The sequence below is a fragment of the Garra rufa genome, unplaced genomic scaffold (genome assembly GCF_049309525.1).
Source record: "Garra rufa unplaced genomic scaffold, GarRuf1.0 hap1_unplaced_002, whole genome shotgun sequence".
Lineage (NCBI taxonomy): Eukaryota > Metazoa > Chordata > Actinopteri > Cypriniformes > Cyprinidae > Garra > Garra rufa.
The window spans coordinates 13,234,504-13,261,558 of record NW_027394277.1 but is presented as its reverse complement, the minus strand read 5'-3'; the positions used below and the strand labels follow the sequence as shown (position 1 = coordinate 13,261,558).

The following is a 27,055-nucleotide window of genomic DNA, read 5'->3' as shown; positions in this document are numbered from 1 at the left end:
ATAAGTACAAAATTAGTGTGCGAAAATAGAGCACTTTTAGTACATTACTGAAAAGTGTACTAAGTATACTTAAATAAAGTGTATTTTAGTGCACTTTTTTTTTTACCTGGGTGTCGTTTGTAGTCCGCGTGCCGCTGAATCGAATCACTGAATCATTTCACAAATGATTTGATTCAAATGACTCGGATTCTCAGATCCGAATCACTTCTTATCATCACACGATTGATTAATTATATAGAGAGCAGATATATAGAAACAGAAAGCACCTTCTCTGTTACTAAAGGCCAACGCTTGCAAATAAAGCATTACAACATTACATTTAAAAACGCTGCATTTACTTTGCATAGCTTGTAAAAGCGCGTCCATTGATGGAACAGTTTGCATTGATTTATAAACAAAACCACAAACCTTTTTTTCAGGTGAATCACAACAGACGAGGAGCTCTGCGCATCTTTATGACGTCACATCACCCGACCAAAATAAAAGTCCCATTCGTACACTGCTCTCTAGGATCACAAACACATAATAGAAATGTATATAGAATCGAAATGAAATTTCGTACACATGATGATGCATTTGCAAAGTTATTTAAATCGTAAATCTGAATACTTTTTTCTTTCTCTTTCTTTTCTCTACTTTTTTTTTTCATTTAATGTACATTTATATTATTTTATTTTTTACTATTGGGGTAAATGAGGACACAAAAACATATTTGTGGCAGTTTCTATTTACCACTATAGAAGTTTACAAAACTATGATTACTTAAATTTCAGAGAACCCCATAAATCTGAAAAGAGTCATTTCAATGTTGAATTTCTGTCACTGATGGCCCATGTTAATATAGGCCACTGACCCTATAACAACTGACCTTATTTCAACCAAATTTCAACAGGTCATGTGCCAGCTGGAAATGTACTAGCGCTACCTTTGGCTGCTAGAAAATCTCAAAGTCCTGATTGAGAAACATTGTGTTTTTAGCTCAATCTGTAAGTACTTGTTTGTTTGTTTTTGGAGGCTTCACTTCAAACACTGTTGATGTTTAATATTGTTTAATGTTTATTTTGTAGAAAGGACTCCTTGATATCTTTATATGTCTGAGGTTGGTTTCACACTGCTCTAAAAGAGAGTGTCCATATCAGCTAGACATTTATGCAGAAAAAGGACTTTGCATGTTGACCTGAAAAGGAGGAAAGCTGAAGTTGGATTGTTGCTTCAAAACCATTTTTCAGCGTACTCAATGTTTTTTTACATGCTGTTCCAAACCTGCAACATTTGGGGAAGTGCTATAAATAAATAAAATTTTCTCACTACTGCAAGGCCACTGAACTGCTCATTATTCTTTCTTCTTTTGTGGATCTGATGTCAATTGCTTTAAGTTTCTGAAGTATCTGATGATTTAATAAAAGGGTTTAAGCTTAATTTGAGGCGGCCTGGTCCTCCTGGGCGTTGGCTGGCCCCCATGTGGAACCCAGGGTGCAAACCCACTTTAAACCCCTTTGGGCAAGTGGGGCCCAAATGGGTTTGGCATGAATTGCCCAGTTAGGACCCACATAAGACCCTTACAGGTCCCACTTAACCCATCTGGGCATCCACGGCTGACCCCCATGTGGATCCCGGGTGCAAACCCACTTTAAACCCCTTTGGGCAGGTGGGGCCCAAATGGGTTTGGCATGAATTGCCCAGCTAAGACCCATGCAGTACCCTATTAGCAAAAAAAAAAAAAAAAATACTGATCTTATCCATCTTTCCGGCAGTGACACTGCTGGGCATATTACTGACCTCCACAGGTCAAAGTTGAAACTAAATTCTTATATTCAGTCTTGTATTATGCAGGAAGTGAAAGAGATCAGTTTCTGCTTGTCACTGAGTACGTTTACATGGACAACAATATTCCGATTTTAACGCGATTAAGACAATACTCTGATTAAGAAGCAACCATGTAAACTGGTATTTTTGATTAATTTAATCTGACTAAAGTCATAATCGGAGTAAACACAAATCGAACAGACAGGTGGAGTATTCCTATTTTAGTCGCATTATGGAAGACATGTACACACCTTAATGACACTATTCCCCTTGAGTAGGACTTTTCGCTACATTTTGCGACAGGATACACACTAATGCTGCGTTCCAGGCAGGTTTTTGAGCTTGTAAATCACATCTTCAAACCACGACTCAAGACTTTGTAGCGTTCCAGGCAAGTCACGCCAAGCATTTATTATTTTTATATTATTAATAATTTGATTGCAACGTTATATTGTCCTAAACTCTATTTTTCCACTGTGTACCACTTGCATAAACACCGCACCCATAGGCTTTATTGTTGTTTCGCGGGCTATGTCACGTCAGAACTCGGAACTGAGAGTACGTCAATCTAGTACGAGTTCACGGATGGGAATTCACGGGTTTGACTGCCTTTTCAGTTTACTTTCACGGGTAGAAGTTTGGAAAAACACGGGTTGCCTGGAACGCGGCATAACGCTCTCAGTTGGTCGCACGTGCATATGCTTTGGTTTCATTTTTATTTATTTTTATTTTTTTGCTACAACATGGGATTAATCAATGCTCATTGCTGATAAATAGTTTGTTATCATAATTTATAGTTTTATGGAAACGTAGTTAACATTCAACCCGTTCTTTTTCATTAGTATTATTTGTGATTTTAATTTTGTGAACGGGATTTCCGCTATTGGAATGTCTTAGGATGCTTTTCACTTTTACTTTCGAATTCATTATCTTGGTTTTGCTTACATATATAGGCTACACCTATCAATTTTAAGATTAAAACAAATTCTTAATAGATGGATTTGTTATTTTTAATTAAACAGCATAACAACAATAAAAGAAAACTAGCTTACATAGCATTGTAAGATTGTAATAGGGATTAATTACATAATAATTTATAATTTAGCTCAAAGGGAATCGAATATGATTCAATAGGGAATTTGAACAGAATCGCTGTTTTACGGCTGTTTCAGAGTCGACCCGCGATTCTTTCACAAGCCATTTAACAGGAACTCTGCAATGGATATTACTATCCAGAATATAGTGAAAACACTATATATTAGCACAGTAGCAAAATCAGCAGTTTAAGGCAGTAACTTGTAAGCACGAAACACAAGATACTTAATAAAAATATGAATTTATTGGATAAACCTAACACATACAAACTAAACTAACATAAACACACGCATTCACACAGGTTGCAGAAAGAGAAAGTGAGGAAAGAATGAGTTTAAAGGAATGAAAATCTGAAATCCCAAGTTATAGCAATGTGCAATTGCTTAGACCTGAACAACCATCAATCACTTAATTAACCCTCGTATTGAGTCTCTCAAAGAGGTTATTAAACTTTATCAAATGCACCAGTTCAGCTAGAACCTGGAAGTTACTTGCGTTGCCTTTGTCTGTGAAGGGAATTCCTTTCGTCGCTCGTTCCAGAAAGGGTTTTCCCCGAGGTTGCTGATTGGTTGGTGGTCGGTCAATGTGATGTCTTCTTGGGCGTTGGCTGGATATGAGAGATGTGCGTTGGTATAGAGTTCGGGTCCGCGAAGGCGTTTGGGTCGGTCGCGGCTTGCACAAACTTAACTAGACACGAAACTCTCAACGGAAAGAAATAAAAAGGATTAAAGAAAAAAAACAGAAGTGGAATGATCTCCTCATGTTTCCTTTAGAGGAGCAGGCTGGCATTCAGGCCAGGCGGCGTCGAGACGCCGCGGCGCGAAGCACGTGAAGAGCGTTGTAAGGAGTGAGAAAAGTTGCAAGAGAAGAGAGAGATTTGAGGGTGTCCTTGAGTTTTAAACTCAGCCTTTGGACACCTCCCAAAATGATGTCTTGACCAATTAGAACATTGGCTGAACTCCGGTGGGCTGCTGGTTTCACCTTCCAAACCACAAATCACAATGTTATCTTATTAGTCCCGTGATCCCAAATTCCCGCTCTTTGCAGAGATAAATTTGGACATGATTTCTATAACAAGACTATAATACATTTCGCAAAGAATTGAATTACAGGAACATTTTGAGAATGCGATTTCCAACTCGGACATATCAAACATCAATATAAACCATTAAACTATTCAAGAGTTATCAAAAGGGACATACACAATGAGTGATTAAAACATAATAGACAAATGTATGGGTTACATATATGAATAGGAAATTATGCAGAGAAATGATGAGTTGCTCATGAGTCCTTTAAGCATAATTTTGGGTGCATATGTACATCAATGGACAGTTTTCTGTGCCCTTCTGTGAGGGTCTGTTCTCTAAGCTGGGAGGTCAAAAGTTTAGGGAAGGAATTTCCGTTGTGTCCTGTGTGTGGGGGAAAACCAACCATATCGCTAATGACTTTAATCATGTGATGTTCAAAATGTGCATCTCTTTGACCATTAATCTTGGTTACTTGCTCCAAATTTGACAATCTCCTTATTCGAAGGATTTGATTATGAAGAAGTGTCTTTGTGTTAATTTTAAGTTCTTGGTTAGTTAGGTCTGCTTCAGGCTGGCGTTCTGGCGCCAGCTATGAAACGTCAGATTTATGATGGGGGGCCTCTTGTGGAATGTGAGTCTGTAGTGTTTTTACTTCTAATCGACTCTCCCAAATTGTTTGATTCGCGCTGAAATACTACATATCCCCCTTTCGATCGGTGATGTGTTGTTGGCAGAAGACATCGACGAGCGCTGGAGAAACACAGGCAGAAGAAGCAGACACAAACACAGCAAACAACAAGACAACACTTCCAGGACAGTTACTGTACCGGTGCATGGCATTACGCTATTCAGGTACATGTAGTACCTGGAAAATGGTCGAATTCACCTAGATATTGTTGTTCAAATTTGTTTTTGTATGATGATCCTTTGATCAAATTTTGTGATTAAGTTTGTTTGTTTATTTTAGGTATTAAATTTAGAGACGTTCTGGTGACATCTGTGGTAAAATGATTTGACCTATCTTGCATGGAGCTCTCTGGCTCCCATTCAGTTTAGAATGGTTTGCGGATATTAGGTGTGGCAAGTCAATCCTAATATCAGACCTTTGACCCTTGTAGGGTGGCTAGGAGTTTCACCTGCTAAAGCAAGAGGGGAAGGAAAGCAATAGGCAAGAGGAAAAAAAAAAAAAAACAAAGAAAATTAGCTGCGGGTTTTCCTAGTCAGGGTTGCGAGTACTATTGAGCTAGGATGGCAGGTGCAGCTGATGTGTCATGTACCTTAACATAGTGTCAGGTGTTCTACCTGGGGTGAGGATAGTTGCATGTTGTAAAACTATGTTAAACTGAGATTTGAATATTCTACTCGTGGGAAGAATATATTTGTCAAAGGTGTTATCAGTAGGTGTGGTTACCTCTGGGTGTGAAAGTTAATTGTGTAGTGTATGTATGGTCAGATCTGTTTCAGTCTGTTTTGGCTCCCCCTTTTCTTGTAGGTCGGTGAAGATGCTCTCTGCATCCTTGGCTTGGATGAGGGTGTGTTCAGATGGGGGTCAGTCCAGCAAGGCAGGAAGTTCTTTAGCAGACAGTCGGAGGTAGTTTGGCATGGCTGTGTGAAGCTGGGGTGCAAAACTTTGTCTCCTATGTTGCATTTCACTTGTGATGCCTTCTGGTTGTGGCAGACTTTCTGACCTTCTGTGCTTTAGTGGTTGCTGTTGCACAGACATGAATGTGGTTCATGGAGTTGAAGTTCATTTGACAGTTTCTTTGTAAGTGATGGGTGACTGAGGTGATGTTCTTTGGTACCTCAGAGTTTTCATCAGCGGTTGGCCGTGAGAGACTTGTTTGTTCTGGGTGGTTGTTGAACAGGTGCTTGTCATCTCTGATGCGGTGGTGTACCAGGTGATTGTCGGCCTTCCGTTCTGTCGCTGGTCACAGCGAGCATGACTTCTGTTTCTAGTCATTTGTGTCTAGCTGGTTTTCAAGGAACTCTTTCAGTTGTTTCATGACTTGTTCCATGTCTTCTGAGGGTGAACAGTCTTGTTCTTGTGTAGACTTAGCACTGTGGGTGTCTAAGTGGTGCTGATGTGGGTTCTGTCTTTGCTTACCCACTGTAGTTGCTGTTGGACAAGCCGGTCGTTTGGCTTTGCACGTCCAGTTAGGTTTCCAGCTGATCCTTTCTTTTGGGTTTCTTGAGAAGTGTGGCTGGTCCCATGGCTTTTCCCAGCGGTTGGGCTGATAGCTGTTGTGGACATGGGGCTCACGTTCTCTTTGCTCTTGATGGAAGACTCGGGTGTTGTGATGCCACTGGGTGTCGTCCAGTGCAAGGCTTGAGTCTTCGGTTACAGAGTTCAAGAGTGTGGAGGTTTTGTTACCTTTCTTTGAGGTCAACTTTTGCTTGGTGTAGGCCTTCTGTGTTAGATCGCGCAACTGTTGGATGGTCATGGAGCGCGGACAGGCCATGACGCAGAGGTGACGACTGACTCCAGGGTGCAGATTTTTCAGAAAAAGGCTTTTGAAGCTCACCTCTTCTTCAAGGTCAGGGTTGTTGTGTGCACCGAAGTAGGCTTTTCGGAGCCGGTTATAGTAGGCTTGTGGTGTCTCTTGTCGACCTTGTTTGGTCTCCAAGGCAGTTAACAGTCCATATTCAGACTCAGGGTCTGTAAACTCTTTGATCAGGACCTCACAAAGTAGCTGGTAGTTTGACTTTGTGTGACTGAGTTGTCGATCTATGAAGTTTCGTACCTGGACACTTGACGTTGCTCTTAGGAGGTACAACCTGTCTCTGTCAGTCACATGAGGTCTCATTTCTAAATGAAAATTAATATCTTGCAGGTGGGCCTGGATGTCGTGGCCCTCTTTGGAGTTCGGGTCAAACTGGCTGATGCTTTTAGACAGCTTGTTGAGGTCTTTGATGGTCAACCCATATGCAGCTCCAAGGTCTGCTTGGATGGGGTTTCTGCTTTCAGTGGCAGGAAAGAGCTGTGTGGCGAAGGCCAGTGAGGTTTCGGGTGGTGGCCCTTCGCTTCTTTCGTTGGATGTGTGTTCTTGGATGTGAGACTTAGCTCTGCTCAGCAGTGGTGAGGCTGAGATATGCTTCGCTCTTCTTGGCTCTTGTTCCAGCTCATAAGCATATTTTAACTCTTTTCTGACCACGTAGAGCTCATTGTTGGCATTGTCTAGATGTTGGGTCAGATTGTCTATGTCAGTGCTGTACCTTTCAAGGTGGTTTTCTAAGGCACTGATTTCAGCATTCTTGTCGCTGATGTCGTTCTTGGCTTTATCTAGTAGCTGTTCGGCATACTGGAGTCTGTTTACCAGGTCTCTCTGGGCAGCCTTTGCTTGTTGCTGGTCAAGTTGAGCTGTTGCCAGGGCTGCTTGAAGCTTTTTGACTTGTTCCGTTGTTTCCTGCTCCCTCTCGTTGGGTTCTTTGAGTTGATCTTGAACTTTCACTTCCAGCTTGTCTATGCGGCGTTGAGCACGTGACAGCTCCTCTTGAAGATGGGTGATGTGCTTGTCGCTCAGTTTTAGCTGGGTTGTGAAGGCATCGCTTAGGGAGCTGGTGATTTTGACTAGCTCCTCGTGGTTGTTGTTCTGGCTTGAATCTTGTGTCAGGAACCTTCTCATTAAGAACAATAACAGTTCAAAGGTCTTGGGGGTGAGGCTGTCCGTCATGCCTCTCAGCCAAGTGTTCACATCTTCCCCGTGGGCAAGGGGGTCTGCAGTCTGTGGCATGTTGGCACGCCGAGGAGAAGGGAGACTGACACAGATCTGTGTGAGGTAGAAGCCTATGTGTGGTGGGACAACTAAGTGTCGTGTCAGTGATTGTGAACCCCTAATGAAGTGGGGTGATGATAGTGTTGGTCTCAGGGTGTCTAGGTAGACTAGTGATGTGAAGACTTCGTCACTCTAATGAGGAAGAGGAAAAAAGAGAGAAAGATGAAAACAATTCAGTGAAATAAAACAGTTCCCTTTTCCAATGGGAGGAATGTTGCTTAAATTTTGTAAAAAGGTAAACAATATTATTATATCTCTGTTCGAGACGTGAGAATATAATAATAATGCTGGTATCTATTTTCTTAGTCTGACAGGATTGACACCAAAACACCTTACAGTTGGACCGCTTACTAAGGAGGCTTCGAAAGCGACTGGTGTTCAACACTTAACTCTAAAAATTGATCTCAGTATGGGATGAGATGCAAAAATTTGGAATGCGTTTTCAAATTCAGGGAGGTTAGGAAGAAGAAGGAGGGTTTGATTACAATCAAATTCATAAGGATGATTACTGTTCTTTGACAAGATTTTGCATTTCATTCACTTAGAATCGATTGATGGTTCTTACAGGTCCCTGCAAATGTGAGGAGTAAAGAAGAAAGAAAGAAAACAGGAGAGACTTGGGTAGAAGGGAAGGGAAGGAGACTCAGTAAATTGAGTGGATCGGGTCCACTCACAGGCTGCATGGCTGTTAAACCCAACCAGAGTAGAACGTTGTTTATAGTTGGTGCACAACTAATAAAACAACAATAAAATTTGAGTGAAAGAGAGTTGTCTTTCTAATTTCTTTGAACTCGTAGTGAGGGATAACAGTGTCTCCTATTGAAGCTCAGGTGTGTCGTTCCCAAGCTAGGATACAAGGAGGTAAAGGAGAAAGGTAAAGTAGAATGAAATTAAAAGTAATAAATGGCAAAATAATCAAAATGAAATTAAATGCAGTAGGAAATAAAACAAAATAAATAACTAAATAAAATAAAATAAAAATGGAGGTTAATTGTATAACCAAGAGAGGAAGAAATAGGGGTAAAAACGCAATGAAGTAATGAGTAGGTGTGATTCTGAATAGAATCTGTTGATAGGGGTAACAAATCAATTAGGTAAAATAAGTTGCCCTTAACTTTCAAAGTTCAAGGCTTATTAGTACCTAAAATGATTGACCTAAAAGAGAGAATACTAGAAATAATGATCATATGAAATGACCAGATGAGGAAATTCAAATGAGTCCAAATAAATTTAATGTTTGAATTAAATTTGAATTTGTCACAATTAATAATTGTGAAGTAATATTCCCCTTTCTAGTAAAATGCATATAAAGTGGTAAAGTTAGAAAATTGAGAAATAGGACAGAAAAATAGACCAACAGGTGTATTAGTTCAGAGGTTTAAAGGGTTAAATCACTTTAGCTTTGCCCACACACACTTTATTCAACCACTGGATGTTAATGCTAACTGCTAACCTTTGAGGCTAATCTTTAGCATAGACTTCAATGTAAAAGCAACAGTTTCGTTAGCTTAGCAATAGCAACACCGTAGAGTTTGTTTATAATATGACGTCAATGTGCTGCGCGTGCGCAGTTCAGAGTTGCTCCGGAAGTAGGTTAAGACTTCCGAGTCACCATCGTAGCTACGGCAACCAAAACAAACTATAGTGAGCTAAGCACATGAAGCATTACATTGCAAGTTCAGTTAAGCATGTTACATGAAATGGCAGCGCATTTCAACACTGTACACATAACAAGACCACTTCTAGTTGGTTTTGCGATGTGGCGCTTTAAACTCTTAGTTCGTTCAGAGTTGGATTTAAACTTTATTTAAGTGGCCGCTTGGCGCTGCAAATGAGGAAACAAAAATAATAAATGATCTCGGCGGATCATAAATCTCCGTGCCAGTTTCTCTGAGCACGTAGACACAACAGATTTTATTCGCTGTTGTTTAGAGTTAAACTTTACTTGATCAAGGTTTGAAACACTCCCGTTTAAATCGCACTGTTTCACTTAGTGAACAGACACAAACAGGCAAGCATTATTTCTAATGTTTAACCAGGGGAGTCACATTACATAGTTGCTTTGACAATGGAACACGCATTGACAATTAAACTATGAATAATAAGGCCTTTAAAAATAGATTGAGGGACACGCTCAAACTATTCTTTATCCGTCGATTTATTTTCACTTTTATTTACTGTAGTTTAGCTCCGTTCAGCTAACGGTGACTGAGATTCCCTGCCGGGAATATAGCAATTGAATGGCACTGGAACACGCAATGACATTAATTCAACTATAGATAAGGCATTACAGAAAATGAGGGACACGCTCAATTTCGACCTTATTGTACGATCTCAGACCTTAACTTTAAACTCACTTACTACAGTTTAAAAAGTAGAGAGACGTTCTCGAGTTACCGTCCTCTGCATTCACTCTAGGTTTCATTCATTCAAGCGGGCGGCCGCGCTGCTTACGTCACACACACACACGCACATACAGTGTAGACTCAGACGCTCTCATCCACAGAAATAGAAAATATTAAATAACTTGGTTGTGCTTACAATTTAGATTAAACTGTCTCGCGTCCTCCACCAATTAATGTAAGATTGCAATAGGGATTAATTACATAATAATTTATAATTTAGCTCAAAGGGAATCGAATATGATTCAATAGGGAATTTGAACAGAATCGCTGTTTTACGGCTGTTTCAGAGTCGACCCGCGATTCTTTCACAAGCCATTTAACAGGAACTCTGCAATGGATATTACTATCCAGAATATAGTGAAAACACTATATATTAGCACAGTAGCAAAATCAGCAGTTTAAGGCAGTAACTTGTAAGCACGAAACACAAGATACTTAATAAAAATATGAATTTATTGGATAAACCTAACACATACAAACTAAACTAACATAAACACACGCATTCACACAGGTTGCAGAAAGAGAAAGTGAGGAAAGAATGAGTTTAAAGGAATGAAAATCTGAAATCCCAAGTTATAGCAATGTGCAATTGCTTAGACCTGAACAACCATCAATCACTTAATTAACCCTCGTATTGAGTCTCTCAAAGAGGTTATTAAACTTTATCAAATGCACCAGTTCAGCTAGAACCTGGAAGTTACTTGCGTTGCCTTTGTCTGTGAAGGGAATTCCTTTCGTCGCTCGTTCCAGAAAGGGTTTTCCCCGAGGTTGCTGATTGGTTGGTGGTCGGTCAATGTGATGTCTTCTTGGGCGTTGGCTGGATATGAGAGATGTGCGTTGGTATAGAGTTCGGGTCCGCGAAGGCGTTTGGGTCGGTCGCGGCTTGCACAAACTTAACTAGACACGAAACTCTCAACGGAAAGAAATAAAAAGGATTAAAGAAAAAAAACAGAAGTGGAATGATCTCCTCATGTTTCCTTTAGAGGAGCAGGCTGGCATTCAGGCCAGGCGGCGTCGAGACGCCGCGGCGCGAAGCACGTGAAGAGCGTTGTAAGGAGTGAGAAAAGTTGCAAGAGAAGAGAGAGATTTGAGGGTGTCCTTGAGTTTTAAACTCAGCCTTTGGACACCTCCCAAAATGATGTCTTGACCAATTAGAACATTGGCTGAACTCCGGTGGGCTGCTGGTTTCACCTTCCAAACCACAAATCACAATGTTATCTTATTAGTCCCGTGATCCCAAATTCCCGCTCTTTGCAGAGATAAATTTGGACATGATTTCTATAACAAGACTATAATACATTTCGCAAAGAATTGAATTACAGGAACATTTTGAGAATGCGATTTCCAACTCGGACATATCAAACATCAATATAAACCATTAAACTATTCAAGAGTTATCAAAAGGGACATACACAATGAGTGATTAAAACATAATAGACAAATGTATGGGTTACATATATGAATAGGAAATTATGCAGAGAAATGATGAGTTGCTCATGAGTCCTTTAAGCATAATTTTGGGTGCATATGTACATCAATGGACAGTTTTCTGTGCCCTTCTGTGAGGGTCTGTTCTCTAAGCTGGGAGGTCAAAAGTTTAGGGAAGGAATTTCCGTTGTGTCCTGTGTGTGGGGGAAAACCAACCATATCGCTAATGACTTTAATCATGTGATGTTCAAAATGTGCATCTCTTTGACCATTAATCTTGGTTACTTGCTCCAAATTTGACAATCTCCTTATTCGAAGGATTTGATTATGAAGAAGTGTCTTTGTGTTAATTTTAAGTTCTTGGTTAGTTAGGTCTGCTTCAGGCTGGCGTTCTGGCGCCAGCTATGAAACGTCAGATTTATGATGGGGGGCCTCTTGTGGAATGTGAGTCTGTAGTGTTTTTACTTCTAATCGACTCTCCCAAATTGTTTGATTCGCGCTGAAATACTACAGCATCTATTAACAAAAACTAATAAGACGAGGTATGGACTCCATCACATGCTGTGCTATATGCCGACTAAACAATTTATTACAGGGTGCACAAACACTGAGCAATCAAATTAATAAATAAAAAATAAATAAAAGAAAGCCTCCAAAGCGTAATGTGAGGTAAACGGCAAAGATAACAGGGTTTTCAAAATGAAAACAAACAAAAAAAGTAAAACTAAACTGGCTTTCGGTGAATGTGCTTGCGTGTGTTTTTTTGTCCTAAAAACTGACTGGCTCTGAAATGCTCGCTGTATGGAGCAGACGCTTTGGAGCAGCACGCACTTGCACAAATGCGACCACGGCAAATTTGAACTCACACATTCTAAAATATTTGTTGCAAATGTCCAGCCACTTCAAGCTTTTGTAAAATTAAAACCGAAACATCAAAAAGTCTATAAGGAAGATGAACTGATAGCGTCGCGTGTGGACCTAATGATGTGTCTTTAATCGATCTATGTACTATAACATGTAAAACGGGAACATGAAAAGAATATTCTAAAAGCAACTCATGTAAACAGCTTAATCATATTATTGTCTTATTCAGAATAAGGTCATTAATTAGATTACTGGTGTCCATGTAAACGTAGTCACTGTGTCAAACAAATAAAAAGTAACAGAAAAAAACAACTTGTTATCAAAAAGTGTTTTTCATTCTAAATTATACTTCCTATTCCAAGAAAATATGTCCATATTCACATAAGCCAGAAATATGCTTTCCTACAATATACAAAAAATAATTTAACCCACAATGCACCAATCACAGTCTACAGTTTAACTGAGTCCCTACGGGATGGACAAGTACAAAAACATTTGTTTGTAACTTTAGATTGAACAGAAACATGTGTCTATCCTTGATTTCCTTTTCCCATCCTCTCTGCCATTCCTTTATTAAACTTGATTATGACCTTTTCAGCATCTTTAATTGGCAAAAACCATGTCAACATGTTCAGTTGTTATTCCTCATCTTCCCTTTTTAACAGTGAACAGTTCACTTAATAAATACAAGATACAACACCTGCTTTACTAGAAACTCAATCTCCAGAAGTGTATATGAATGCACTTAGAATTATGTTATATAATTATAACATTGTCAGGAATATGTCTCTGTTTTGTCCTGTTCTGTCATGTTTTCTAAGTGTTTTCCCCCCCATTTTTCTAGTTCATTTGGTTTAGTCGTTGTTCTCCCCCTTTTGGTTTAGTCCTTTTGTTTTGTTCTTGCCCATATTTGTATTTCTGTTTTTGAGCATTTACCATCTGGTGAGATGGAGTGACAAAATGATCAATGCATGTTTACAGATGTGACTAAAAGATAGTTTTTTCAAATTGATTTCTCCTAGTGATTGCTACCGTCCCGTAGCAGATTTTGTAAATTTTGTTCTTGATTTATGTGATTCCCCGTTCCAAGTCATGGTGGAGGATGGTAATCCTCCTCCCATCTGGAAACATGCAGTCACCCCATCTCACCAACAGCCAGAGCTCTCCGCATATCACTCCAGCGACCACACTCCCTCCTTGCCTCCCCCGTGTCCCCAAGTTCTCCTAAGCCCCACGATGGTCCTCAGCCCATTGTCTCAGACTTCCTCTCCGCGTTCAAGCCCGTCAGCCGCCATGCCATCGTCAGCTCACAAAATGGCCGCCGCGTCAGCGGCCGTCAAGCCTGAATCCCTGGCCAAGATGGCCGCCAAGCCTGAATCCCTGGCCAAGATGGCCGCCGTTCCTGAGTTCCCGGCCAAGATGGCCGCGGTTCCTGAGTTCCCGGACAAGATGGCCGCCAAGCCTGAATCCCTGGCCAAGATGGCCGTTGTTCCTGAGTCCCTGGCCAAGATGGCCGCCAAGCCTGTGTCCCTGGCCAAGATGGCCGCCAAGCCTGAATCTGCACCCAAGATGGCTACCGTCAAGTCAGAATCTTTGCTGGTTCTGCCCAGCCCTCCAGTGACCGCGCCGCCAGAGCGCCCTCCAGTGACCGCTCGCCCAGAGCCTGCTCTTCCAGAGTCCTGCGCGCCCTCCAGAGCCGGAGCTCTCTCCTGCGCGCCCTTCCGTGCTCTCCTGGGTAGACTATACCCTAGGTTCCCCCAAGAAAATTTTTTTTTGGGGGGGGGGGCTACTCCCCTGATCAGCCATGGCCACCTGGACTGTTTACTCGGCCATGGCTTCCTGAGCCTCCAGATCCGCCATGGCCTCCTGAACTATTGTCCCGGAAAATGTCAGGAATATGTCTGTGTTTTGTCCTGTTCTGTCATGTTTTCTAAGTGTTTTCCCCCCCATGTTTCTAGTTCATTTGGTTTAGTCCTTGTTCTCCCCCTTTTGGTTTAGTCCTTTTGGTTTGTTCTTGCCCACATTTGTATTTCCCCCTCGTTATCTTGTTAGCTTGTTTGTTACCACGCCCATGTATCTGCGTATTTAAGTCTGTTTGTGATCACTCCCCGCTGTCCGTCGTTAACGTTACATGTCCTCGGTTTTGCTCATGGTTTTTGTTTGTTTGTATGAAGTTTCTTAGTGTTTTGCTCCTGTTTGTTTTGTTTTAGGTTTTTGTTAATAAATAAGTGGTTCTTTATATCCCTGACTCCTACGTTTGTTCTCCTGGCTTCCCTTTCCCTGCACGGCGTGACAAACATAGTATATAACATAATTATCAAGTATAATTATTAAATATTAGTGTTATGATTTTAGTGAAGTTAAAAGTTTTGAAACCAAAGTACCTGCAATATCCAGTTAGACCTGTAGTAAACTCAGGAGAGAAGATCAGGGGACTGAGGCCATGTCCACACTAATACGTTTTCGTTTGAAAACGCATTCCAAAGTGGATAAATTTGAAAACGCCGTTTTCGCTTTGTAGTGTGGACTGCGAAAACGGGGGCTTTTGAAAACGATGACGTATATTTAGTCATGTGACGCATATTGTACCAATAGATCTCTATGTTTACAGCAGTTAGTGTGCCTGTGCTATTCACTGTCACACTGCTGCTAAAGAGATTTAGCTTGTACACTCTTCAGATTACAGTCCTAAAATGATGGCAGAAAATGTACTCACAGTTGCTGTCCTGCAAACATGACGACAACTGCTTTTCAGATAAAATATGAATGAGCGCGACATAGACGCGTCAGTGAATGATGAGATATTTCCGTAAATGATACCTGCCAGAAGAACTGTGTGAAAACTAATTATGTCTGTATAATTTTGGAGGCTTTACGCATGCGCAGTAAGGCGAATTGGACGTTTTCCTACGTTTCAGTGTGGATGAGAAACTTTAGGAAAACGCTTGGAAACGCTAGTGTGGACGGAGAACGTTTTAAAATGAAAACTCCGTTTTCAAATGTATCCGGATTAATGTAGACGTAGCCTGAGTGAATCTTCATCAGATCTTGATAGAGATGTTACTGTGTGACGCTGCAGTCATCCAGACTGACTAAAACACTCAATCACTGGAGTTTTATACAGATTTCGAAATCGTTATTAGAAGATAAAATATGCAAAGGATGTACGCAGTTACAGGAATTTGCCCAGATTTTCAGCGACTCTAATCCAATCAGCAGAACTATAGACTCATTATCACAGAGATCAGGGAAAGTCTCACCTTCAGCCTCTGCATTCATATTTAACTCAGATATTGATCAGAAACAAAGACACCAATTAAAGAAGTGAGGCAGAAACATCAACAGCCAATAAAGACAAAAGATGACACTTACCATCATTTCACATTCATATTCACACACTCCTAAAGCTAAATATATTCATTTCAAAATGTAATGCCATGCATCTTTTCTGCTGAGTTTCTAATGCTCTTTCCTGAATGTATTTTGCAGTCATTATTCTTTAGACACATCTGTTTTAAATAACTATCAGCCTAATTCTGTGGTTTCTTTAACCTAAGGTACTAGAACAGTTTGTGTTTGGTATTTTCTAAGTACTTCTGGAAAATTTCAGTCAGGTTTTAAGTCCATTCATAGCACCGAGTCTGCTTTGCTGACTCTTCACTCCTGACTCTAATGATTTCACACAACTTGTAAATCATGAAAATCCAAATAATGTAGAATATCAAGATTTAATAAACATGCTCAAATAATCTAAATAACTTTCATTCATATTTTTCATAAATAGTAATGAAGTACTACTCACAGTTGACTAAGTTTGGGTATAAATAAAGGCGTATACATTTGCCTTTATGTATAAAGAATCTTGAAGAATTAAGTTTATATAATCACTATTCGTACTTTCAAATAAGAAATATTTACTTTTAACACAGGTACATTAAGCAATTTGGTAAGGCAAATTTATGATTGGATATTTACTATTTATTATCATTTCCTTATCATTGTCATATTTCACAACTCTACGGAGCGGGAAACGAGGAGACGAGGAAACGCAGGAGTGAACTTAAAACAGTCTTTAACGGACAAACTAAAACACAGCTCAGGAGAACAACAGGAAGACATTCACTTGAAGGACGTGAGAGACCAGAGGAGAAAACCACAAACAGAGGACTCTTAAATACTCAACTAAACGAAGGAAAGACAAGACACTCCTGAAATCAATGTAAACAGGAACAGGAAAACCAAATATAGGCATTAGAGAACACCAGGAAAAACAAGGACAAGGAGCTCATGGAAACAAAGTCAAACACAAGGACAGTCCATAGGTGTGACAATCATTACTGTTAAAGACACAATTATATTGGTTGAAATGAAATTATTGCCTAGGAAATTCAGCAAAAAGGTAAATGTTCAATTGTAAATTAATCTCTTTTGCTTCAGGTGTGTGTGAATACAAATCTGTGATGCTCTCGATGTTTCTGCCTCTTTAATTTTTGTGAATGTTAATGCTAATGAACACTTGAGTTGTGTGTGAATGTGTCTTTCCCTGATCTCTGTGATCATTAGTGCTATAGTTAGAGTACAGTATAGAACTGCTCACATCCTTTGAATACTGTGTTTAAGCTTGTGATCTGAGAGCTTTGTCTTCATCTGTAAGAATGACCTCCTGAAATCTGTATAAAACTCCAGTGATTGAGTGTTTTAAGCCCCGCTCACACTACATGATTTTTTAAATCCTAACCAATTATGAAATCTGGTTGCAGCGCACACATAAAGAGAATCTTTTCAGATTATCTTTCCTGAAATCTTAAACATGCACACATTACAAGATTTGAAAATCACGGCTTAAAACACACTACAAGATATTTTCTAAGATTATCGCTAGCAGAGGGAGCGCCTCACGTGATCTAAAGGAGACGCACATGTAAACAAAATGGATACTGTAGCACGACAACTTGCTGTATCATTACTGGTTGTTTGTAGCGAGAAAAAACAAAAGCGGAAGATTAAACGATTGTGGATGAGAAAATGGTTGGGGAGACGTGGCCAACATGGATTGACAGTTCTTCAGCGAAAATTGGAGGTAAGAATTTAACTACCAGTTTTACTACAGTATTGTGTGCTATGCATATTTGTTTTACCATTATAGCGCTAACGGTTGGCTAGTTCAAAAGCCATACTGTCACCTGTTGCAGTGTAGATCTTGCGTTAAAATGAAAATAAAATAGGCCATTATGAAGAAAAGTGTCTATATTCTAATATAGATAAAGGATATGTGAATGGTAATATGAGTGTGTAGCTGTAAAACAGTGTTGACCAGTAATATTGAATATGAATGTAACATTAAACCCTGGTTTGCATCTCTCTCTCTCTCTCTCTCTCTCTCTCTCTCTCTCTCTCTCTCTCTCTCTCTCACACACACACACACACACACACACACACACACACACACACACACACACACACACACACAATCCTCTCTATTTCAAACATCTATCTATCTGTTTATAACTTGCATATGTTTATAAATAGGGCTAACTCAAGGGGAGGAATATTAAAAATGTGATTTTTGTTGTTTGTTTCATGTTAGTTGGAGGACAGGTCAGGCTTTAGGGAGCTGCTGCGGATGACCTCAGATGAGTTTGAAACCTTGCTATGGAGAGTAGAGCCACTGATCACCCGAGAGGACACCAAGATGAGGCCGGCAATTACAGCTAGGGAGAGGCTCTCCTTGACCCTCAGATTCTTGGCAACAGGTTTGTATATATAATAAATGTACAGGTTTTTCTGTTATGTTTTCATTTTGCAGTAATGTTAACTTTTTTCTGTTGAAGGCAAAACCTACAAATCACTGAGTTTTCAGTACAGAATTGGGGCCACTACTGTTTCTCATATAGTGAAACACACATGTGCAGCCCTACACCAGGTCTTAAAAGATGACCATCTGAAGGTCAGAAATCCTTAGTCTTTTTATTATTAGTATCTCAACCGCAAAAAATTCTGACATACAGTAAGTACAAGTATGAAGATAAGCAGTATAGTTGATAATGAAAACAAAACATTTTATTAGTATGCTTGACTGTGGAGAAATGTTTGTACAATTTAGTTCATGCAAAAATGGGTGGGCTATGTAGTGTTATAAAAGTGTGTGTGTGTGTGTGTGTGGGGGGGGGGGGGGTTACATACAGTATTTAGAAATTCAGTGAAGTTATACTAGGATATTAATTGATGAGAAATATGCCATGTTGACTTTTGTAAATACATTTATTGTATTGCTTTTATATTTGCAGACACCAAAATCAGAGGAGGAATGGCAAGCAATTGCCAAGAACTTTGTGGAGAAATGGCAGTTTCCACATTGTCTGGGTGCTCTTGATGGCAAACATATTTACATCCAGCCCCCAGCCCACAGTGGGAGCATGTGGCACAATTACAAAGCCAGATTTTCAGTACTTTTGATGGCAGCTGTAGATGCCAATTATAAATTCATCTACATTAGTGTTGGCACTCAGGGCAGGGTTTCGGATGCTGGGCTTTTTGCCCATTCTGACCTGAGGAAAGCACTGGATCGAGGTCTCCTGAATGTTCCTCCTCCAGAAAAGCTTCCCAGTTCTGAGATTGTGTTACCCTATATGTTTGTGGGGGATGAGGCGTATCCTCTGAGAAAAGACCTCATGAAACCTTACCCCTTCAGGTAGCTGGACCACAACCAGAGGGTCTACAACTACCGGCTCTCACGGGCACACAGAGTAGTAGAAAATGCATTCAGCATGCTTGCAAATAGGTTTAGAGTGTTTCGATCCACAATCCTCCTTCACCCAGACAGCGTTACCAAGATCACCCTTGCATCAGGATGCCTCCACAACTTCCTCTGTGATCGCCACTCAGAGGCCTACATGACACCAGGAATGGCAGACTGGGAGGATGTAGACCACAGAGTCAATGAGGGAGCATGGAGGAGAGATGGTCTGGGGGCCATGCAATGTGTGCCAGCTGAAAGGTCACGGAACCCTACCCTTGCTGCTAAGCAGCAACGTGACCTTCTGAAAGAATACTTTGTGTCACCTGCTGGCCATGTGCCATGGCAAGAAAAATACATTTAGACAATGGATAAAAAAGAAAGAAATGTTTGCTAGTTGTGGTTTAGTGATATGTAATGTAAATAGTTAGCAGATTACACAATATATTTATTTTCATTTGTTGATTGATTTGTTGGTTGTGATGTAAAACACTTTACTATTTGATTCTGTTGCACTGTTGTCACAGTTCTGTCTGTCTTGTCATTGGTTTTGCCCATTTGTCTTCCCCCCATTGATCTGTCATTTGGTTTAGCCCTTCTTCATTGTGATTGCCTGCACCTGTCCTTGTAATTATTAGTCATCTGTGTCACCTGTGTTTGCTGATTAGTCTGTCTTTAAAAGTCTGTCTTTGATTTCAGTTCCCTGTCGGTCCTTCTGTGTGATAGACGTGTGTGAATGTTCCTGCCTTGTTCCTGCCTTGTTCCACTTGGAGATTTATATTAAATATATTGAACTTTGTAAATATTGTCTATCGTCTCGTCTACTCCTGCACGCACCCCTGACATAAGGACCGACCAAGTACAGTTTACCCGGCACCTCTCCCTGCGTTTATTTTCCGTTTTTTGTATCAGTGTTTTATTTTTTTTCCCTTATGGATGACCCTAATGTTTCCATCATTCTCCTGAAGCAGGGGAAACGCTCTCTCGAGGACCACATTAGAGACTTTCGGTTCCTCGTCCCATCTACTCATTACCCGGACAGCTGCTTGTGGGACACTCTAGGGACCTGATCGACTTCTTTTCCGAAGTCGAGGATATAAAATCATATGACTTAATAGATTTTTCTCTGAGCCACTGACCTGCATAGACTTCCCTCCCACCCGCCCTCGTCTGTCTGAATCTGCCTGGTCCCCGCTGGTTCCGCCCAGCCGTCCTGAGTCCCCGCTGGTTCCGCCCAGCCGTCCTGAGTTCCAGCTGGTTCCGCCCAGCCGTCCTGAGTCCCCGCTGGTTCTGCCCAGCCGCCCAAAGTCTCCCAGGTCATCAGTCAGTCCCCTTGCTCACCCTCAGCCCACCATCTCTGCAGTGGGCTTGCCGCAGGGATGCCAGCTTACATCGGTGGCATGGCTGGAGGATCCCTCAGCTCCGCCTCCAGCCTACGAGTCCAGATCTCCACCTCGGCCCTCCGACCCTGTGGCTCCACCACGGCTCTCGACGCCCTCCTCTCCACCGTCGCCCGACGGCCCACCAGCTCCACCGGGCTCCATCGTCCCTCCGGCTCCGCCTTGGTCAGTCGTCGACCATCCGCCGCCTCGGGACTCCACTCCTCTGGCTTCGCCTCATCCCTCTGTCCCTCCGGCTCTGTCAGGCTCCTCCTTCCCGTCAGCGTCGCCTTCGTCCTCTGTCGCTCCGGCTCCGCCGCGGACCTCCGGATCTCCGCCTCCGCCTCGGCCGCCAGAGCCTCCTGTTCCGCCTTGGCCCTCCGGATCCGCGGTGTCGCCCTGGATCTTCGGCTCTCCATCTCCGCTTCGGGTTCCTCTGCCAGCTGCTCTGCCTCTGTCGGTCAGCCCCACGGAGTCGGCGGTCCTTCCTCCACCATGGCTCCTCCCTCCGTCGGCTCCTCCGTGGGCCGTCATCCTGGCTGCGATCTGGGTCCTGCTCTTCTGCTTCAGGTCCCTCCTGTTTCCTCCCTGGCTCCTCCCACCGTCGTCGCCCCCTTGGACTGTCTTTTTTGTTACCTGGACTTTTGTTCTGGTCCTCCTCCGGGGGTTGCGTCCTCCGCCGGAGCCCCCTCCCTCATTGACTCTGGTTTCCTGGTTTTCCGCCCCTCTCGTTTTTTCGTTTTTTCCACGGCGCGAGGACGCGCCTTTCCGGAGGGGGGCGTAAAGTCACAGTTCTGTTTGTCTTGTCATTGGTTTTGCCCATTTGTCTTCCCCCCGTTGATCTGTCATTTGGTTTAGCCTTTCTTCATTGTGATTGCCTGCACCTGTCCTTGTAATTATTAGTCATCTGTGTCACCTGTGTTTGTTGATTAGTCTGTCTTTAAAAGTCTGTCTTTGATTTCAGTTCCCTGTCGGTCCTTCTGTGTAATAGACGTGTGTGAATGTTCCTGCCTTGTTCCACTTGGAGATTTATATTAAATATATTGTATTTTGCATATATCGTCTAATCCCGCACGCACCCGTAACAACTGTATTTTTTGAGATTTTACATTTATCAAAACTATTATTATATCAAAAGTCTTTTTTAAATAAAGACAGCATTCATGATCATGTTTCAGTTGTTTATTCAAGTGTTTCCAGCATAACGGATTGAAGTGCCAACTGAACATTGTAAAAAAATTAATTCAAACAAAACTTTCATTTTGATCAAGTTTTAATTGAGCAATTTAAAAGGAAACTGCCATAGGAATACATTACAATTACATTACATTACAAGAGTTTAGGGCTGTCCCCGACTATGAATTTTCATAGTCGAATCAGAATTTTCGAATCTTTCTATAGTCGACCGATAGTCGAATCATCTAGGCTTATGTGCGTGTGTGAATGGGTTGGGAGGGGCACGACACTATAGTCAGCAGGAGGGTAAAACTATTTTTATTTTATTTTATAAGCGACCAAAACTGCCTGCCAACTGACAGACAAACTTATTTAGGTTTAAATAAAAACACAGAACGCGTCTTTTAGTTCTAAAAACGCGAGGCGCACAGCACTGCCTTTTTTGGTGACTTTTAATGAAAGAGCAGTGTGCTGCGGTTTTTTTATGTTGCTAAGCAACGACCAAAACAGCTGTCCTGTCAGTCAATTCAAAGGATTATAGCGCGAGCGCTCTAAAATCTTAGTTTTTTGCTGTTAAGTAAACTGTCATATTAGCAGAAACCCTAAATAATACAGCTCCGGGTTACCCACGATAGACACCAAAGGTTTCTCCTCCATTTCTTGGAGTCTCCGGACTTTTTAAGCAACGGTAAACTTTCGCCATCACAACAGAAGGCCCGCCTCTCCATTCATTCGATTGGACAATGGAAAAGAACGCGAATGACGTTGGGCGTTTTTCCGCTCAGAGTTGATTTTTTTTTTCAACTTCAGGCGCTCAGAGCGCTCCTGCAAAACGCGAGGCGCAGCAGGCGGCGAAAACGCGAGGCGCCGGAGGCGCATAAACAGCGTGCAGAACGCTCACTGCCAACAGAAAACCATTCAAAAGAGGCGCCTCCAACTGCAAAAACGCGTTCGGTGTGATCGCCGCCATCCCTGCCGTCAAGATGGTCCTCATCTCGTCATGCATCAGGGAAAGTGAAAATTAAATTAGTCACAGGGGTGGTTGGATTTATTCACAAACACGTTAAAAATATTTATTGAACGCTTCTTTCTTTTCACTTTTGTTTTTACTGCATTATCATAATCAAAGGCTGTATATAACTTAATATAACCGTACAAAACCAGTAGTTCTGTGTGCAATTAGACATTGAGCACCCCCATATTGGCAAAATGGTATGATGCTCGTTTCACCCGCGAAGATTCGACTGTGAGATCGGTGGTCGAATCAGGCTCCGCATATCGATGCATCGAATCTTCGACTATTCGGGGACAGCCCTACAAGAGTTATAAACTATAAATAATATATGCACTTGAAAATGTGTGCATGTATATATTAAATACTGTACTTTTATATATGCATTTATTCTTCCAATTCATCTAGCATCCTCAAAAAGTTCTGAGGTTGAATGGGACCCTGAGGAAGCATGTGCTGACGGTAGTGTTGCGGTGTCTGTGTGTATAGAGGGGTTGAGGTGGGGATTTGTGCAGGTGTGAGAGCTGAATATATGGCTGGTGGCAGATGTGATGAGGTTGAACAACTAGATTGGTCATCCTCCTGAGCCTCAAACAAGGCATTCATTATTTTTCTTTTTACTCTGGTCTGTATGCTAATATTATTTATTAACCTGAGTTCCACAGCAACCTGGTTTCCAAAAGAACTGCATGCATCTGGGGGGCCAGAACTGTAGCAGACATTTGCTGTAAAAGCTTCAGTTTTTGTTGCTCAACATCTGTGTCAGCTTTTCTGCGTTTTAGTGTTGTCCTGGGAGGGGGGACAAGGGAAGTCTGGTCTTCCTCTTTCTGGGTTGAGGGATGTGGTCCTGTTGTTGATGAGATAAAAGATTACATTATACTAGGTAAATCTAACATTATTAGAAAAACTTCAATCAAAGTATGTGTTTGCATACAGCTAAAGTATTTTCATTTAAATCAATTTTTTTTTGTACAAATAAAAACGTGAAAAAATAGAGGTTGAAAAAAGGTGAATTACATGAATTTCTCTGAATTATATCTGAATACGATTTCACCTAATGTGTCTGCAATGTCTTCATCACTGGTGGGAACATCCATGTTCTGTCCTTCGCTCAACAAGTCTTTCAGAGATTGATCAAGCTTAAAAAATAATAATAATTTACGTCAGTGGGGTGTACAAACATTTATCCATCCTTCTATCATCCAAGTACTAACAAAACAGTTGGATAACAATTTCACAGTTAGTTCACCCAAAATTATTTTCTGTTAATAATTACTCACCCTCATGCCATTCAAAACCCTTAAGACCTTTGTTCGTCTTCCAAACACAGGATATTTTTGAATTTCAAAATCCAAGAGCTCTCTGACCCTCCATAGTCAACAAGGGTACTACCATGGTAAAGGCTCAGAAAGTACCCAAGAACATTGCCATCGTCAATGTGACATTAGTGGTTTAATCATAAATTTGTGAAGCTACAAGAATACTTTCTGTGCACAAAGAAAACAAAAACAACGACTTTGATATTCTCCAAAATGGTGCTAAGCTAATGCAAAAGAGAAGAATTCTTCAGCAACATGTTGTTATTTTTTATTTCTTTGTGAACAAAAAGTATTCTCGTAGCTTCATAAAATTACGATTGAACCACTAATGTCACATGGACGATGGCGATGTTCTTGGTACATTTATGGGCCTTGACTGTGGTAGTACCCTTGCTGTCTATGGAGGATTAGAGAGCTCCTGGATTTCACTAAAAATATAGTGTTTCTTTACACATTTAATTTGTGTTCCGAACATGAAAGAAGATCTTAACGGTTTGGAGGGCAAGTAATTAGTGACAGAATTTTCATTTTTTGGTGAGCTAACCCTTTAAAGACACAATATAACATGTCATGTCTGTCCATAATATTGCATGCTTACACTGGTCTCAGAGGGGCGTTGTGCAATGTGTTTCTTCAGAAACTCCAAGTTATTTAAAAGCCAGCTCTGTTTCTGACTAAGGCTTTTATCCTCACTGCCACTAGGCTCGGGTTTAAGAAGTTTTGTGAATTGAGTTCTTAATGTTGTGGCTCTAATCTTCACCTCTTCCACTGAAAATATACAATACACAACATACATTGACACTCAGAGTCTCCTCTCTACATTAATCTGAACTATCAGTATTAAAATATAAATGGGCTATAATAATCTTTTAATGTCCGTTTAAGTAACATTTTTTTAAGTAACCAGTTAAACAGTTATAAAGCTAAAAAAGAAGTAGTGTTTTTTTCCTTATGTTCTTTTGAGAGAGAGGACTGTATGTGTGTGAGAGAAAGATTTAGGGGATTATGTTTGTATGAGAGAGTGAAGTTTGTGTGTGTGTGTGTGTGTGTGTGTGTGTGTGTGTGTGTGTGTGTGTGTGTGTGTGTGAATGAAGAATTGTGTTTGTGTATGTGTGAGAGTGTTTTATATTAATAGATTGCTACCATCCCTGCTGAAAAAACCAGCATATGCTGTTTTTTTCAGCAGGGATACCTTTTGACAGACATGTATGTAACTGATGGTCACTGACGTTTCAACAGTTTGTTTACGTTTACTAGCCTAGCGCGCTAGCAGCTTTCTATACTCACCTGGTACGTTTAAACTCGAAGCGATCTCTCCCCAGCTCTTCTCCTTATCGGTTCAGTTGTGGTACAATTTTGAAGAAATGTTATAAAGGCAATCATGTTGTTGCCACATCTCAACAAGATGCTCCTCCATCTCCAATATCCAACGAACTTGTTTCGTGGTTTCCATTTCAAAATGTTCGTCACTTCCGTCTCCTCATAGACTTGTTTCTTATTGGCTATTCTGAAAGTACTGACGTAATCACAGCCGTGATCATCCAGATTTAAAATCCTGCATATCAAACATGTTTGATATGATCGCGGCGTCCCCGATTCGTGTGCGAACAGATCGGGGGGTACAAGATTCTATCTGTAAACACCTCACATTACAAGATAATCCGTGCCGAAAATCGGGGCCGATGGAGGTGCTTGACAAGATTTTTGCTCCGATTCTCGGGAGGGGAAAATCGGGGGAAAATCGGGCTAAAACTCCTGTAGTTTGAGCGGGGCTTTAGTATCGTTATCACAAACACAACCAAAATTTGTCATCGTACTATGATGCTAATAACCTGTTCAAATGCAAAATATAAAGACTGTACTTTGTTTCAGAACTATGCACAAGTGCAGCTGGCACCGCTTCACACAAAGCACTTGCCTTTGAGGATAGTGGTGAAAATGGTAAGAATGAACAACATGTAGACAACCCCTCCATTTTGTAAACTTCTCTGACACTAAGATGTTGTCTTAACTCTGCTTTAGTCATTTTATTTATTTCCATCATTTCTCATATTAACTCTGCAATTTATATTAACCATGTAATTAATTATTTTTACCCTGTCCATTTTTTGTCTTTCTTAAATCTTAAACTTCTTTTTAATTCCTAGTTCCTCAGCTCAGCCACCCGTTCTTGTTCTTCTGCCTAAGCATGACCATGACATGAGCAGCTGGAGCTGTTCTCGAGCAGGCCGCCTGTGCAGATTCTGCCACATAGTCCTTAAACAGGGACCACACAGCCAACATATCCATACGGCCATCCCTGGGGTGGCAGGAAAATACATTTACTGCCCAGAAATAGAAATAGAAAATAGAAATTCTAATTGTAATCATCCATTATTTTCATGTTGCACCATTCTGTTGCTCCATCCATTCCTTTCAGTTACATTTTAATTGGTCATTGTTTTTGTCCTTAACATCCATCCTAGCACATAAGATCTAAATGGAGCATATTCTGGTAAATTGCAACTGTTTGTAAAATGTGTACTGATTAATCTAACTGATTGTTATTTGCTTGTGTACATATATCTAATTGACCTTGTTCTTTTTGTCCATTCCCATTGCTTTGCAGCAGCTATAATTTCCTTGGTTATACTTGTGTTTTTTTTTTTTCTTTTTTTGTTTACACTTGTTTTAGAACTCTCTAAATTCCACTGAAGGCATGTTTGAGTCAATTTAATAAAACATTGATTTTAAGTAAAGAACTTGTCTCACCTGATTTAATCTTCAAACACTATTTGGCTTATCATCAATTAGAATAGTGGGTTAAATTGTTTATTTTGTAGATACATTTTTGAATGCAACATATTATACTGATATTACATACTTTATGGTCATTCTCTATACAGAAAAATATATACACATTTCAGGCTGAACTGATGTAGATTTTAACATACCTCTCATGTGAAATTTTGAATAACTAGTTCAGCACCTTTTAATCCACAACTCATGTCAATATTATTTTTATGTCATATAAATTAAAATGTTGTTTTTT

At 40.8% G+C, this 27,055-nt stretch overlaps 1 protein-coding gene across 1 annotated transcript in view; it reads right to left on the bottom strand.

Annotated features, from left to right (window-relative positions):
• Positions 1–27,055, bottom strand: part of LOC141305375 (uncharacterized) — a 566,500-nt gene that overhangs the window by 391,674 nt on the left and 147,771 nt on the right. The gene's annotated exons all lie outside the window — the stretch shown is intronic.